The sequence below is a fragment of the Corvus cornix genome, chromosome 20 (assembly GCF_000738735.6).
Source record: "Corvus cornix cornix isolate S_Up_H32 chromosome 20, ASM73873v5, whole genome shotgun sequence".
NCBI classification, from domain to species: domain Eukaryota; kingdom Metazoa; phylum Chordata; class Aves; order Passeriformes; family Corvidae; genus Corvus; species Corvus cornix.
This window is the reverse complement of record NC_046349.1, coordinates 12,411,703-12,428,659: the sequence shown is the minus strand read 5'-3', so window position 1 is coordinate 12,428,659 and position 16,957 is coordinate 12,411,703.

The following is a 16,957-nucleotide window of genomic DNA, read 5'->3' as shown; positions in this document are numbered from 1 at the left end:
TGAAACACTGTTGGAATGTGAAATATTTCTGGCCTGTGGTGCAGTTCTTGCCACAGCTGGTGTCGAACAGGAGCCCAAAGTGCCACTTGTGCTGTTGGCAGCCCGGGATGGGCAGCGGGCGCTGGAACGTTGACTTGGCAACTTTTAATGGATTCAAGGGAATAGTTTGCTGGAGGATGTTTGCTTTGTTGTGGTTTGCTTTTTGTTGGAGAGGGCAATTTAATTTTCTTTTAATGTAGGTGAATTTGAATGCTGGTGAAAGTTGAAAACTGCGGAAGTCTTGGAATCTGAAATCTGGGGTTTTGAGATGCCACATGAGTCTCCTGCAGCACTGCGTCCATGGGGCTGTTCTGGGGAATTCATGGGACAGTTAGTTTTGTTTCCATGCTGTTCAAGCCTTGGCCTCTCTTCTGAAAAGCTCAAAAAAGCATCCAGTTAGTGCCAGTTGTATAATAGGGGGCTGTTTTTGTGGTGTGGAACCTGCCCTCTGGGGACTGCACTGAAATGCAGCAACTTCCCCACACACTGGTGGTGAAACCTGGCCCAGGCGTGCACGAGTGGAAAAGGCCTGGAAGGTTCTGTGTCCTAAATCACCGTCCTGGGAGCTGCCTGGTTGTCTGCACACGGGAACAGGTTCAGTCCTTTCCATATTGGTGCCTCTGAATCCCAAAACCTGAGGGTGTTCCCACATCCAGACCCGCAGAGCTCAGCCCGCTCTCAGTGGTCAGAACTGCAGCTTCATTTGGTCTCCAGCTGCCACACCATGAAATCATTACATGCCACTCAAATTGGCCAAAAAGGCTGGAAGTTCCCTTTAAAACATGATGCTTGTTAGATTAAAATATTTCTTACTCATATCCTATTCTTAGCTAAACTGAACAAACAGAGTTGTCTGTGAGTGTCCTGCCTTGCTGTGCAGCCCAGACCCCCCTGTGCAGTTGGGAGATTTTGCTCTAGATTCAGACCCTGCCAAATAGTTTCTTGGTTGCATTTAAAAATAAAAGGGCTGTTTAGACATTACAATCCACAGAGGGTCTGAAATCAGTGTGTCCTAAGCTGAATACAAATCACAGACAAAAAGTGTTTTGTTGGGAGGGTCACAAATGGAACTGATTACTGCTAGACTGTGGATTTCCTTCTGGAGGATGGAGCTGATAGAATTCCTTCCTGACAGTTAGAAATTATAATTGAGTTGGGGTTTTGCTGTGCTTCAAATTTAACCAAGCTTCAAAATGAGTAAGAGGGATGGAATCCAAATCCATCTGCAGTTCTGCCTATAAACCAGGATTTTCATCTAAATATCCATCCAAGTGCCCAGTTCCTGGGGAGGTGCTGCTGCCGGTGTCGGAGTTGTGGCTTTGTCAGGAATTGAGCTTCATGTGGATTCAAGTATCTCTTACAGGTCAGTGACAGAATTCAATTTACAGACAGACCACAGATCCCATTTGGGAAAGAACCGGTTTCATTATGGCTTTGAGTAAAATGAAATTCTCTTTTGAAAATGTTTCCCTGCCAGCTCTTTGTGACACATCCAGCACAACCCAACCTTTGTGGGGTATCTGTGAGAGGTTTTCTCAAAAGCCAAGGGCTCGCTGGTGAAGAGCAACCCCTCCCCTTGCAGAAGTGTTCAGCTCTGACTGCACTGCTACTTTTTCCACAAAGTTCTTCCCTTGTTTCCTCTCGTTTGCCTCTTTCTTTCTGCTGCCTACAGAAATTTCCTCAATGATAGAGGAGGGCAGGGAATGGGGAATGATGAAGGTGATGATGCTCTGGTTTTTCAGCCCCTTTGCTCTTCTGGGGCTGATCTGCATTTGTGCTGCAGCCAAGACGGGGAATTTTCTCCTTCTTCCAGGCCTTGTCTTAAATGTGACATCAGTTGGAGTCGGGATAGACTTGGAGTTTGTCACTTCTTGATCAGGAGAAATTCCTTGCTGGAAAGGGTGCTCAGGCCTTGGCAGGGGCTGCTGCCCAGGGAGGTTTGGAGTCCCCATCCCTGGAGGTGCCCAAGGAAGGCCTGAACATGGCACTCAGTGCTCTGGGCTGGGACAAGGTGGGGATTGGGCACAGCTGGGACTCCATGATCCTGGAGGTCTTTTCCAACCATAATAATTCCGTAATTCTACGCAAGGCTGACCTGACTCTAAATTCTATGTTGTTTGCTTAAAATAGAAACAATATGACAGTGTAAGTTTTCCTAACAGTCATGAATATCACATTTGTGCCATGAGTTTCCTCTTCTGGTTTTTTTGTGTTTGTTTTTTTTTTTTTTAATTAAAAGCAAATTTTTTTTAATTAAAACTAATTCCAAGGAATGCCTTAGTCTCAGTGATAAGTGAGGTTTGCCCTGCCTTGGAAGGGCTGCTGTGCTGGCCGGGATGGGTGTAGCTTTCTGCAGCTTGCCTACAAAGCTAAAGAAATGCAAAGCAGCTTATTGCTCAATTCTGCTGACTTTAGCAACTAGGGAGGACAAATTAAAAAAAGAAAAAGGGAATATCTAGTCTCAACCTGGGCATTTAATGGGTCCCAAAATGTGCTGAACTCTTTAGTCTAAATGGGCTCTTTAGTGTGGTGTCAAATAAGTTAAAAAGCGAGGGAGCTTTACAAAGCTGCCTTCATTGTTTAAACTTGTTTCACTCATATTAAGGCTAATGTACATTTATTCAGACTGACAAAGTGCTGAATTTACACAACAGGGATAGTAATAATTAGGTCAGATACTTTTCAAATGGCAGCGGGGGGTGGGAATACTTGGCTCTTTCATGCTTATGAATGGCAATGATTATTAGCGCTGGCCAGGCCAACCACAATACCTGCAAATGCTCCTCTCACCCCATGGATTCCCCTGCCCGGCCAGTGCCACCTCCCAGCTCCCTCCCTGTCTGCTTCAGCTGCCAGCCAGCCTCTGCAGAACGTGGAACTGGTGAGAATGTGGCACTCCTTATGGGAGTACATAGATTTTTAGTGAGCCAAGAGCTGTCCTTTGAAGCTGGGCTCCTCTTCCCTGCTGGGATCTGACTGGGACCAATAAATTATATTAACAAAATTGAAAACTCGGCCATTAAATTGCATTGTCTGCTCAACTGTATGACGTTGAGCTCTAATCTTTCACTTTAGACTACCCAGTTCTTATATATTTATCGTGGTGCCCTTAACCATTCACACACCCCTGCGGTCCCTGGGGAGATGCGGTGTCCGTACCTCGCACCTTTCTCAGGTATATTTGGTGCTGGTGACTCCCAGGACAGAACGCCGGATTAGTCACTCCGAGGAGCTCATCCAGCACAGCAGGAATTGTTTCTCCAAGAGCTTTTTTTCCTTGTCTTTCCTAATATATGAACAAGCGCTGTTGTTTAATTCAGTGCCGCCCAATCTGCTCGCATTTGAATTGCGGTCAGCAGGGCTGTGCTGGGCTGCTCGGATCCACTAAGCTGGAGCCATTTACTCCCCCATTGAGATTTAAGCTACTCCAAGCTCATTTGGTTTGCATGTTCCCATTCCTTAAGGAATCATTAAACAGCTCCCAGCGCTCCGGTCCCCCTTGGATGCAGTGAGGAGGCTCCATGGGCACCGCCAGCCCGGCGCTCCGGTGGGCAAAATCCGCAAAATAAGCTGGAATTTCACTGAACGGGCGAAGTCTCAGTGTCCCATACACCTTTCCCCCCAACTCCCTGCGAACGAGCATCTGTAAATGAGTGAGGTGCGCTCCTGGGGATTCACCAGGATGCATCCCGGGGAATGCGGGATCCACAGCGGGGAGCGGGCGCGGGGGCGTCTGGAGCATCCCGAAAATGCTGTGAAATGCATCGATCCCGAAGGGAATGGCTGGGCTGGAGCCGCCGCAGGCCGGGGCCTGGGCGGGATTGAGTCTCTTAACGACTTGGTTTTTTTTTTTGGTTTTTTTTTTTTTTTTTTTGCTTTTTTTAAGGAATTTGGAGCCAAATGCCCGCGGCCTGAGGCCGGGCTGCGCTTCCTGCGGGCGGCCAGGAGGGGGCGGCAGCCGCCCGGGCACGGCCAGGGGGAGCGCCCCGCGCTGGGGACAGAGGGGACAGAGGGGACAGAGGGGGACAGAGGGACAGAGGGGACAGGGGGGACAGGGGGGACAGAGGGGACAGGGGGGACAGAGGGGACAGGGACAGAGGGGGACAGAGGGGACAGGGGGGAAGAGGGGACAGGGGGGACAGGGGGGGACAGAGGGGACGGAGAGGGACAGAGGGGACAGGGGGGGACAGAGGGGACAGAGGGGGACAGGAGGGACAGAGGGGACAGGGGGACAGAGGGGACGAGAGGGACAGAGGGGACAGAGGGGGACAGGAGGGACAGAGGGACAGAGGGGGACAGAGGGGACAGAGGGAGAGAGGGACAGAGGGGACAGAGAGGGGACAGAGGGGACAGAGAGGACAGAGGGGACAGGGGGGACAGAGAGGGGACAGAGGGACAGAGGGGACAGAGAGGACGGGGGGGACAGAGAGGGGACAGAGGGGACAGAGAGGGACAGAGGGGACAGAGAGGGACAGAGGGGGACAGAGAGGGGACAGAGGGGACAGAGGGGGACAGAGAGGGGACAGAGGGGGACAGGAGGGGACGGGGGGGACAGGGGGGGACAGAGGGGGACAGGGGACGGGGGGACAGAGAGGGACAGAGGGGGACAGGAGGGACAGAGAGGGACAGGAGGGGACGGGGGGGACAGGAGGGACCAAAGAGGGACGGGGGACAGAGAGGGACAGGGGGGAAGGGGGGACAAGAGGAAACAGGGAGGGGACAGAGCGAGCACATCCCAGCGGGAACCCCCCGCAAACCCAAAGCCCAACTCCGACCCTTCCAAAAGACTCTTTGCTGCCCGAAGTGCCCCAAACTCCCCGAGCGCGCTGTAAATCATCGCCGTTTTCCAGCGTAATGAAAGTCCCGCGTACCCAGAGCGGTGCCAAAGCTGCCCCTCCAGAACCTGCCCCGTGCCCCGCGGGTCCTGCGAGGATGAAGGTGGCGAGGATGCCGCAGCATCCGCGGGGTCCGCAGCGCTGCAGGAGCCGCTGTGTGTCCTCTGCCACAGAGCCTCGCTGGGGCGTCTGCCCTGGGAAATGCGGGATTTCAGGATAAATCTGTCGTCTCTGCCGTCCTTTCCTGCTGTCTCCGTTGTTTGCATGCATGTGATGTTTGTATACACTTAAAACCGAGGAATTCATCGCAATTGTGAGTGGGGGAGCATTAACAGTGATAAAGAGAAGGGCTGCAAAGAGGGAGAGGCAGTGCCCGACTTTTCATGGGATGACTCCCAAGTGAGAACAGCAGGATTTATTTGACAGTTCATACACTGATTTTTCAAAGCGAGTTGGTCAGAAAATAGAGGGTTTGTTACACAGAAAATTCCAGTGTTTTGGGGCTTGTTTCCATCCCAGATCCGAATGAAAAGCACAAACTACTCCCCCAAGAAATGTCCTGTTAGATGTTGATTTGGGAGAGTTGTTCCAGCAATGTTCAAATATTTCCTTAATAAAAACAAGCTACTCAGAGAATTAACATTGCATATATCTTAAATTTGAAACGAAATCAAATATTTGGCTCTGTCACCCCCTAAAAACAGTGCAAATAGCTGCATGCTTGGGATTTAAATCCTATTTTCTGGCATCTGTATTAATATGGAACATTTTCTCCTTGCAGTGTTTAGTGCTCCACGTTTGATTTGGAGAGATCCCGGAGTCAAGTTGGAATTTCAAAAACAAAAGAGGGAAAGAAAAACTTGTCTTCTATTTTAGGGTCCTGCAGTACTGGAAATGCAAAGGCTGCAGAGTGAATATTTAACAAGCGCATGAGAATCTAAAAAAGTGTAAAGCAAATGCCAGGCAGCAGTCGCCTTGCCTTGTTCAACTAGAGCAGCATTAAGACATTAAAAATAGATTTACAGATTTCATAATGCGATTGCAACATTCACACAGGTTGGGATTTTTAATTTAACTTTGAACTGGATCATGCAGATTGCAGGGAGACCAGAATGGACTATATTCTAATGGGGGAATTTGCCTTACGCAGGATTAACATATCAAAGGCAGGGCAGGATTTTTGGAGAAGATGGCACAATGATCTGGCTGCTTGTGGGGTTGGCACCTACCAGAGCTGTTGGCACTGGAGGAGGGTTTCAGACCATGAATCAGGGAGGCACTAGCTCTGCTCTTGTCGTGTTCCTTGTGTTGCCCACCGGGCTTGGTACAGGCTGCTAAATTTTGCTTCAATCTTCCCTTGGTGTTTGAGGTCTGGTCAAACAGAGGTGGCAGCGTCCTGGTTTAAAAAAAATAACTAAAGCACTAAGAAAAGGCCCTGCTGGCTGGGTGAGTTAAGAGATGCAATCCCCTCCTGCTTCCTCCCTCCCAGGGGCCATCACACCCTCACTGAGGTGTAGTTGATGATGTCGGCTTCAACACCAGCCTAAATAATATTGCCAGGAAAGGACTTCAAGGCAGGCAGGGATTCCCAGAATTTGTATCCCTAACAAGGGTGGACAGTTGCAGCATTTTGGAGGTGCAGTGGAAAAGGTGAAGAGCAGAAAGGACACAGGCAGGGCCTGACTCCAGGATGGTAGAGGGCATCCATGCTGCTCTGTTTTCCTTTGATCCTTCCCTTGGGAATACACCTGCAGCTGTGCTGGAGATAACTGCTCCCCTTCAGACAGCCAGAATAATGGAATCCTTCACTGTTCCACTCCAGAAGGATCCAACAAACTCTCCCCACCTGCACAGAGAAAGGCAGGACACCCCTCTGAGCCTCCTGCATGTGCCAAGGTGTCATTTTGTGTCTGTCACACTTTGTCACCACTTTGTACCCCAACACGAGAACATCGGATGCCATCACACCACCTGCCACCTCTGAAGGGAGGATATCCATTGGCCCAGTAGCAGCCTGGTGAAATTCCACCTCTTTGGCCAGAGGTTCTCCTCAACAGCTGAATTCCCAGTGGCACATTAGTGAGCTTTTTCCTGGCAGGGTGGAAGAAAACTCTGCTTCCACTTAGCCCTCGCTGCTGTGGTGAATTCTGTGTGCTCTGCTGGGCTGGTGGCACGTCATGATCACAGGGATTATCCCTGTTTTCCAGTCAGAAAATGGTCCATATGAAAACAACTGAGTGATGGGATGAACAAAAGGAATTATGAAAACTATATAATTTTGTCTGAGAACTCTGGTGCCTTCTGGGAAGCATCACAGAATCCCCAGCACAAAACATCCCCTCAGACACGGACAGCACAGACAAGGAGTGGTGTTGAGCAAGAAGCTTGACCAGAGCAACGATTATTGATTTCAAAACATCCCAGAGCTGTGTGGCCACAACAATCTGGGGCAAAATTGGAGGAGTCAGAGTGAATCAAAGTGGGGCAAACTTGCTGCTCACACGACTGTTGGAGATCACTTCGTGCAGATATGCAACACCTGCAACAAGTTTCGTGCAGGGACTTGCCTTTATATTGAATTGAAGTGTAGGCATGGGTTCTCACAGGGGAAGGAATGCTGGCTGAGAGGAACAGGGAGCCTTCTGCATCTGGAATCCAGAATTCCTGCTGGATTTGAGCTCCTGAAGGAGAGGTGCCTAGTTTTGGTGCAGCAGCTTGGGTTGGGGGTGAGAAATGGAAAATGAAGTTGGTTGTGAGCTTGTGGTGCTGCTGCCTGTGAGAGAGCTGTCCTGAGAATAAGGATGCTGCATTTTGCCAGAGCCCAAATTAAGCTCTTGCTTTAACATTTGGCCTTTTTTGAAATCTCCACTTCCCAGCCAGCTACAGCAGCTGGGGGCTTCATGGGCCTGTTCCAAACAACCTGTGCACGATAGCAGAGAAAAATAAACTTTTATTCACTGTGTGGTGATCCCTCACATGCACTGGGGAGAGCCTGGGGATCACCGAAGGGGAGCATGCTGAGAACTGGCCTCGATTAGCAGTTAGTCAGAAACAGCAAACCCAGCAGAGCCCTGTGTGCACTTGAAGGGCACAGACACTGCCCCAGCGTGGTCATTTTTTACACCAAAATGTTGGATTTTGATGGTGCAGCAAAACTGCCAAGAAGGAGATCATGCCACACAAGACACCCAACGTGTCCCTCTGAAAGTCACTGTGCTTTTCTGTGATCTTTTTACATGATCTCTTTGCTTTGTTTCCTCTAAAGCAGAAACCACCTGCCTGAGGAGTCCGGTCTGTCTCAGGGGCTGAGATCCATCCTCAGTGTTGGGTAAAATTCATGTAGAATTTGCAACTGGATTTGCTGATTTTATAGGTTCTTCTTTTCAGGTTCCTCTGTATTTAATGAGAGGTGTTTATTTTTTTTTTTTAATGAAATTTCAGATTTATCTGAAGCAAAGCAGCAAGTGCTTGTGAAATGGGTTCATTCCTCCCCAACAGAGCTGGGTTCCAGGTTTAGAGATTATTGAAACTGTTTTCACTTATTCAGCTTGGAGCATTCCCGTAGGATTTTTAACGTCTGAGCATGTTTCCTTTCATCAGCAGGGATTGCAGTAGTCTGCAATGACTTCTTCTCCTTTGGCTCAAAAGTTAAATATGAATTTATAGCGTGATTGCATTGAGATTTCAGAACTGTGCTGCAGAAATCAATGTTGCTGTGATCTTACCTGCCTGGAGATTACAGACCAATAGCCTTGATAAACATCCCATACCTTGGATGATATATTGAGCTCCAGAGTATTTTTATTAAGCTGCTCTGAAATTATTCTCAAAGGATGCAAACCTCATCTTAGCTACAACTGTTACCCATAGTCTTTAAAGAACATTCTGCAACCTTTTTGCTAAACAATCTGCTCAGCTGTTACCAAGTTTTACCCAATATTCAAATGCACTTATTCCTTTTCAACCCTTGCCAAGCTGAGGTTATTAAGAAAGAGATACAAATTAAAAGGATTAAAAATGCAACTCTAATTAAACACATATGAGCAGTTAAAAGTCGGCTCTGCCCTGGTTATCTGTGCACACAGAAATATCACACACAACTTAAAACAGCCAAAGTCTCCATTAAGAGCTTGCTGAAGGCACCACCAGTGTAATAACACACTGTGCCTTCTCTGGAGCTTCTTCTGCGTAGGTCTTGAAATACTTTTAAAAATGAGATGAGCCAGTGCTCTCCCCACTTGCAAAGAAGAAGCAGCTGAGGCTGAGAGGAAGGAGAGGAGATTCTGCACTTGAATCTTCCATGAACATGAACTACATGACCTCATCCATGGAGAAGAGCTCTGGTTGTCCCCAAAAGCTGTGGCAGTGGCATGGGATGGGGGTGACTTGCCTTTCCAAGCAGACCTGGGGTTTCTTTTCAGAAGAATGTGCAACAAAAACATATCAAGCCACGGTTGGCTCTCTGTGACAAAAGTGAGTTGGTATCTCTTAAATAAGTATCCAAACAAGCCCTTGAGGACACATAATCACCCAACAGCATCTGTGATCACAGCTCTGCGTTTTAAAGGATTAGGGGGGGATTAGGACGTTTGTAAATTCCTCACCAACCTTTTGTAGAGGCAGGATGGAATATTTTTTAAAGAATTCACAGACTGTCTGTTAAAAGCCTTTATTCCCTGATTTGCGCTGGGTGTGGGCCGCTTTGTGATTTTTTAAAAGGTAGCCTAACATGGCTCATCAATCTAGGCTGCATATAAATCCTTCTTTGTATGATTCCTAATAAGCTTCGAGGGCTTTCTGCTCCTCATGAAGAATGGGAAAACATCCTTGCACTGGAGAATAACAGCTCCTTTCATTCTGCCACTGGTGCTGCTGGTTTAACACCCCCACCCAAGGGAATGATATCACCCGGGGAAAAAACTGAGTGGGGTTTGATCCCCAAGAAGTGTTCCAGAAAAGCCTCTCATGTTCTGGTACTTCTGGGGCCAAACATACCATGATTGGCTTGAACATTCGCAGGAAATAATCAGGGTTCACCAGGCAGGATAACAGGACTTTCCTGCTTTTTCTGGGAATGGGAGATGAAGCTGGACAGGGAAGGAGAGGAACACCCTGACTCGTGCCTGCATCCAGGTGAGAAGAGCTGACATCATTTGGATACAGTGAGTATTAGACAGGGATGTTCAAAGCATCCCTTGGGCAAAAGGAATAGGAAATACTACATTAAAAGAAATCAGTTTGCTTGAATGGGTTAATTCTTCAATATTCTTTTTGGCTGCAGTCATCTTCTCCCCAAAGCTACTGAGGGTGGAATTCCTGTGCTGCCCAGCTCTACCTGTAGGTCCCAGCAAGGGCAGCAATCCTGTTTGCAGATATGCCAAAGATAGGGTGACACAAACAGGCTGCAAACTTTGGGCTGAGCTTTTAGCTAATTTTACTTTCCAAAAAAAAGTCTGAATGTTTAAAGCTCTGCACCTGACATTTCCTCTGTAATTTCACCACTGTTTCTTTAGCCAAGGGCTAATCTTGACCATGAAATCTGCTTCTTGTGTATGATCATTCACTCCTGCTTGTCTGGACACATCTCTGAGCCGTGATTCTGGAGGTGTTTGGGAACTGGTCAATGTTTCTGAACACCTCCATAGGTGAGACAAAAGCTGCCTTTGACAATTCTACACCTTCTCATCGACTCTTCCAATTTCTCTTATTTTTACTGTTTTTACCAAGGTACAACCATAAGGAATTGAAAAGATAGATAGATAGATAGATAGATAGATAGATAGATAGATAGATAGATAGATAAATACATCCCTGGAAGTGTCCAAAGCCAGCTTGGATGGGCTTGGAGCAACCTGGTCTATGGAAGGTGCCCCTGCCCATGGCAGGGGGTGGAATGAGATGAGCTTTAAGGTCCCTTCCAACCAAACCATTCTGTGATTCCATGATTTAGGGGAGTGAGGGAGGGTCCCCTCCGTGTCAGCCTTCTGGGCCTGTGCTGTTGTCTGAGCTGGGGACTCAGGTAAAAATCCGAGCACCTGCATCCTCCCCGCCAGGATAAGAGGGGGTCCCATCCCAGTCTGACAGGTTCTTTGCTCCCTTCTGGCTCTCTTTTGCTTGTATTTAGAGCAGTGTGCATTTGCCAGGCTCTGTGTGGGGAATTAGGGCATGGGGATGTTAATTTTTGTTGCTGCTTGTCCCTCAGACATGGCCCGTGAGTTCTGGCCCGGGGCCAGCCTGAAGAGCTCTGTGTCTCTCTAACCAGAGGTGCTCCTCTGCAGAAACACAACCACGGGGTTTCGAAGGGTCACCCCTGAGGACAGGCAGTAATTCACAGTTTAATTAACCTGCTGAAGCCATTGCAGCCGCCTGTGCAGAGGGCAGAGCCAGCACTGGGGTGAAATGGGAGAAATGTCCCAATTCGAAACCAGAGGAGTAGGTGTAAATCTTCCCTTTAGAAGTGGGGAGGGATCAATACACACAGGCCCAGCTTAGTGCTAATTACAGCTTCACCTTTTAGCTATATATTAAAAAAAGAGCTAATCCTTGAATATTTAAAGTCCTGTTTCTTCATGACCACAGAGATTAATTGGGAAATGGGAGTAACTGGAGAAGAGGGGCAGAAACCAGAGCAGCACTGGGCAGCCTGGGCCAGGGTTTGGTGCCTGCCCTCCCTCCCTGCTGCGCAGGGCAATGGAGGAGCACTTGAAAAAGTGAGGGTTTTGCTCTTTTTGGTCTGCTTCTCTCCTCCTCCATGCTTTAGTAATTCCTGGGTGACTGATAGCAACCTTCCAGATAAGGAGTCTCCAGTTAACAGCCGGGATATGCCCTTCCCATCGGTCATTATTGCCTAATTAGCAATTTGCAATATTTCGCAATCGATGACAATGACACGAGGTGCCATTTGCAGGGGTGGGGGCTGCAGAGCGATTGGCAGCATTTTCCTGGGAAAGCCGGGCAGGAGAACGCAGAGCTGAGGACATGCCTGGGGTCAGGAGAGGTGCCTCCAGTCCCAGTTATGCCAGGAGAAGGCTTTTTCCCAAATCCAGTGCCTGGGAATGGCGCTGCTCTCTCTACCTGGCAAGGAAAGTGGCGGGAGAGGGAAGTGTATTTTAATGTCCTGGGGGGCTGACCTGGAAAAGCAAAGCAGAAGCTGCCAAGGACGAAGGAGGCTTTGAAGGCTGGAGCTCCCTGCCGGGCATCTGGTCCCCATGGGAGTCCTCTGGAGGCCACTGTAACTCACTAAGGCAGCAGAAGACTCACACAGCAGAAGCAATGCATGGAGTGATCCAATGAGTGCCAGGAGCTGGATCCTGCTGCTGAGAGAGCTCAAAAAAGGAAGGAAGAGAAAAAGTCCCCTGCTCCCTTTTTGGCTGGCACTGCTGAGCTGTTGGTGCTCCACAAAAGAGCAGCCTGAGGCCACATGCAGTGCCAGTGAATCGGGACACTGCTGCCCCATGCAGCACCCCAGGAGAGCAGGGACACATTTATTTATCCCTGCTGAGATGGGGACACGGTGTGACACCAGCACAATGCTCTGCCCTGCTCTAGCACCCATCCCACCACCAGCCCAGCCAGTTCACCACTTAAAGACCATCATAACATTGAACCAGTTCTCTTCAATGTGGCCACGGAATGGCTCATCTGGCCCTGGATGCCTCCAGACGGGATTTGGCATCTCCTGGCAGCACAGTCTGACACAGGGTGTTACTCTGGAGCAGCCAACTCCCTCTGCAGGCCCTGAGTGTTTGGTGGGGCACAGAGGTGCCTAAGGAATGAATGCAGAGTGCACAGCTGCTCCTGGAGAAGCTGTGCTGGAGGGACAAGAGCAGAGGAGCCTGGCCTGAGAGCTCCTTTCCTGTCAGGATCCTTGCAGGGAAGGATCATGAGGTGTGGAAATGCTCTCCCATGTTAAATCACCAAATTAAAGGTGTCAAGCCAAACACAAATACACCTGAAATCGTATTTACTACTATAAATGATACAGAAAATTAATATGGATGGAATTCTGCTGAACCCTTTTTAAAGGCACTTTGCTGGTTGCAGTCGTTCACTGGAGGTCCTTGGGCTGCAGCCAATGTCGCTGTTTACTTTGGAGAACCAGAGCCCTTTTATTTGTGCTAATCATCCACCTGTGATAAGAGAAAAAAATAATAGAGATAAAAATAGCCTGTCACTGCAGCATTGCTGAGGGTGGGAGGAACCCAGCAAAGCAACTGAAGGTTCTCTGCTGGGAATGAGCTTTTAAAGGGTCACAGAAATGATCAGTGAGGAGCACAACTTCTGCTGCATTCATCACAGGGATACCCAAACCCTGGATAAATCCTTGGGTATTCCTGGGCTGGGTTTGCTTTTTCTCAGACCAGTTTCCCAGCTAATGCTTTTCAGAGACAGGTCTGAAATTAAGATTTCCATATTTATGTGCCTATTAACATAGATGCATTAGAAAACTTAATGAGCTTATGTAACAAATTGCTGTATGACATTGTAAACGACTCGGGAGAGGATCTGTACTTAGGGAGATAAGGGTGGCATTTGCAATGGCACCAGCTCAGGGAAAATTACAAGGAGCAGCAATTGCATGGTGCAGGTAGACTGCTCTGAGACCAGAGCCTCAAGGTGCTGTCCCGCCAGCGAGGTGTGTGCGTGGGGAGCCTGGCCAGAACCCTCTTGCTCAGCTCACACGGGGCCACACAGCCACAGCCTCCACCCAGGGGTTTTCCATATCCCAGGGACGAAATGAGGCTGTGCTTGGAGTCAGCATCGCCTCTCTGCCATCGCAGCCTTCCTGCGTTGAGCAAGACCCTTTGGGCACGTCTGCAGGGAGCAGAGCTCTCCCTGTGCCTGCTCAGAGCTGGCTGGATGTGTCAGTGGGTTTGGGAGGCCTCCAGCCACTGCTCTGTGCCTGCTCCAGAGGAAATTGGTGTCCCAGGCACAGCAAGGGCTCCCGGAGCTCCCAGGTCACATCTGGCCAGCTCGGGGCAGAGGCAGGGTGAGGTGGAGGTTTTGTAGCTTGTAGATATGCTTTACATGTCCCTGTTTCCTGCTTCCCCACTCTAAACAAGGAAATACCGCATCCCAAAACTTTTGGGGCAGGAAGACGGGGTGCTGCCTACCTGTGTGGGTAGTGCAGAGCTGCTGAAGACAAGCAGAGCGTGGCAGATTTTCAGTCTGGGTCTGCTGAAGATGTAAATTCTCCTCACCTGCTTGTGTGCACACAGGATCCTCACCACAGACCGTGGGCACAGCACAACGTCCCGAGAACCTGAGGGAGGTTTTTAGGGAGGGAGGGCTCAGGATTGAAATAGGTGAGTGCTCAGACCCTTCCCTTCCCCGGTTAGAGCAGAGTTTTATACAGAGAAGTCAACAGCGTGGGGCTCTTCCACTCAGTGTCCCAGGGAACCACAACTGGACAACCGCTGTGGCAGCAGAAGTGTGAACTCATCCCTCCCTCCCATGCACTGGGAAGCCTCCCTGTGACCATCCACACCCCTCTGTTATTAAGCAGAGCCAGGTTTGGACTCCAGAAGGCACTGTGGGCTCAGAGAGGTTTGGCTGGCGGGGCTGGAACGAGCCACAAGTGGCAACTGGTGCCCCGGGCGTGGGCAAGGAGCCCGGGCACTGCTGGGGCACTGGGGGCTCTGGAGGACCCTCACACATGGCCCTATTTCCCCAGCCACCGTGGTGTCTCTGTGTGCTGTCTGCGACAGAGCAGGTGATCCCTGTCCCCACCAGGGAGCACCGCAGTGACTCGGGAATTGGGAACAACCTGGACCTGGTGCACAGCTCGGTGCTGTCTGCGGTGATGCTGCTCCCAACCACACCGCAACAGATTTACAGACTGGCTGAAAGGAGCGAGGATTCCCCTGGCAGAGCCCTGCCGGGATAAGCTACGCTGACAGAAGAGCACTTTAGCTGGTGTATTCTGTGTTTACACAAGAGCGGCGCTTTATCGCTCTGGCTCTACTGGCAAAGCTCCCCTCGGGCTACTCCGGCTCGCACCCTCCCTGCGGAGCCACATGGGCACGGGCTCCAAGGAAAATCGCATCCCACCGAGGGGCCTGGGAGCCTGCAGCCTCTCGGGGCGGTGTGCCAGCCTCCCCCCGGGCAGGCAGTGCCCGAGAGCCCGGCCCGGGCTGGCTTCAGGTCACTCTGCAGCCACCCACACACACCCTGCCCTGGCCACCTCGCCGTGCTCTGGGCTAACCCATCATTTGCATGGGTGCAGCCTGACCTGGTTTGAGCCCGTGTCTGCCACTGCATTTGCATCTGTTGAGCTGAGCTGGTTTTGTTTCGCTGTTGTGATTGTTTTCAATTCTAATGCAGCCCGGCACAAGGAAGTGGTGACCTCGTTCCTCTCCTCTCAGCATCAGGGCTGGCTTTCAAAGGCACCATCCGCCTTGCACCAGTCCGGCTGTCACCTGTAAAAACTGCCTTCCTGCCCTCCAAATTCTCTCTCGTTCCTCGACAGACCCTTGTCCCACCGGTCTCCAAAGTAAAACTTCCCTGTGTCCCAGAGGGAGGAGCAGCTCTTCTCACGTCCCTCCAAGGCTTCCCTCGGCTGCTGTCCAAGGCCACGCTCCCAGCGTTGTTAATCGCAGCTCTCTGGACACCCAGCTCACCAAACAGTCCAAATTTGATCTGGATCAGGTGTGGACCGGGGCTGCCTTTCTGCTGAGTCAGTCAAACCACGGGGTTAGGGTCGGCTTTGGAATTTTTGTGAATTGGTTTTGGGGACAGGATGATGGACCAGGTCTGCCATGGTGTGGGCAAAAGACATCTTATGCAGCATGAAACTGCTGCAAGTTAGTACCAGCTTCATTTTCAATACATTTGCATTGGTAGAGTGAATTTACCCTTCGTGCTTTCCCGTGTTGGATTTTTGTAGGAGGAGGAAGAGATTTAGAGCTGCTTGCACTGTGTTGCCTGCTGGACTGTGGCTCCTAAATTCCAGGAAGCCCAGAAATGAAGATGCCTGAAGTGCTGCCTGAATTTACACTTGAACTGAAGCACCCTGAATTGTATTGCCTCTGTTTTGTTGCTGAAGAGCGAAGAATGTGGGTTTTTTAATAGAAGAAAAATCACCTGGACATCCCAAGTCTGTGTCCCTCTGCAATCCCACCTGCATGCAACTACCTGAACTGGATAAGAGGCTTCAAAGTAGTGTGAATTCTTTCACCTCAGAGTATTTCCTCTGTGCCTCTGCAGAAGTAGTGCTGCAGGAAATTTCACAAATGGATTTGCATGGGAAAAATAAACCTATTTTAAAAAGTCACTCAGCCCCTACATGTGTGTGCAAGAGTAACCAAAACCAAATCCTTGAGAAAGCTTTTCCCCCATTTGTGATACAGTTTAGATTTTGTCCAGCTGAGATGGAGAACTCCAGGGGAAACTGGCTACTTAGAGGGATTAGGAGTTTTCAAGAAACTGGACTGTGGAAGTAAGAGAGTAACTGAATATGTTTTCTTTACTTATTTAAATTGCCTACAGGGAAAATCCTCAGCTTCAACTCACATGACCCATTGTCCTGACATCAAGGTCAGTTTACTCATTTCATCACCCCTGAAGAGTGAAAGGTAACTAGAAATAATGCAACTGACTGCTGCTTTGTAAATTCATTCCCTCCTGCTGTCTGCATCTCTGCTTTATATTGTGCCCAAAATCATTTTGGAAGGTGTTTAGATAATTTTCCTATCAGGATTTTAAACTTGGCATGTCTGTGTGTATCTATGGATGTACATGGAGCAGTGAGTATTTTTAAAAATGCACTTTACACACTTAATTGGTACCCTGACGGTGCACAGGCTGCAGGACCCCTCAAATTTAGGGATGGAAAAGACCCTTTGTACCTGGTGCCCATCTTTGTCCGTGGAGGAACCTTCCCCAAACATCACCGTTGTGCCCCAGCAGTTGTCTGCATAAAACATCATCGCCAACCTTTATTTTTATAATATGAATTTTGTCTATGGTGCCACGAGCCTGTTTATCTTTTTACTTTCAGAAAAAACCGAACTAAATATATGAATCCTGATTTCGCTTTTAGCATTGTGGTGTTTTTACTGTTTGGGGTTTTTTGATCTTCTTTT